Genomic DNA, 284 nt, shown 5'->3' with positions numbered 1-284 from the left:
CAGTTCAGCTTTACTTCCCTACTCATGAATGTACTCAAACACATGCACACGTATACATGCAAACCGCGCACGCAAGCACCAAGCACGCAAACATTCACGTGTCGCGCGCGCACAAAAAAATACCAATGGCAAATTTTATATAAAATGATTTACATCATTTGTGAGCAGAAAAATACACTAGAAATATGTAACACAAAAGGAGAGATTTCGAATCCTGAATAAATCTGACTGTTGTTAATGATTAATGGTTAATAAAAATGAAGAGATTGAATCTGGTAGATGAA

The sequence above is a fragment of the Penaeus monodon genome, chromosome 24 (assembly GCF_015228065.2).
Source record: "Penaeus monodon isolate SGIC_2016 chromosome 24, NSTDA_Pmon_1, whole genome shotgun sequence".
NCBI lineage: Eukaryota > Metazoa > Arthropoda > Malacostraca > Decapoda > Penaeidae > Penaeus > Penaeus monodon.
Note: the sequence above shows the minus strand (reverse complement) of the source record.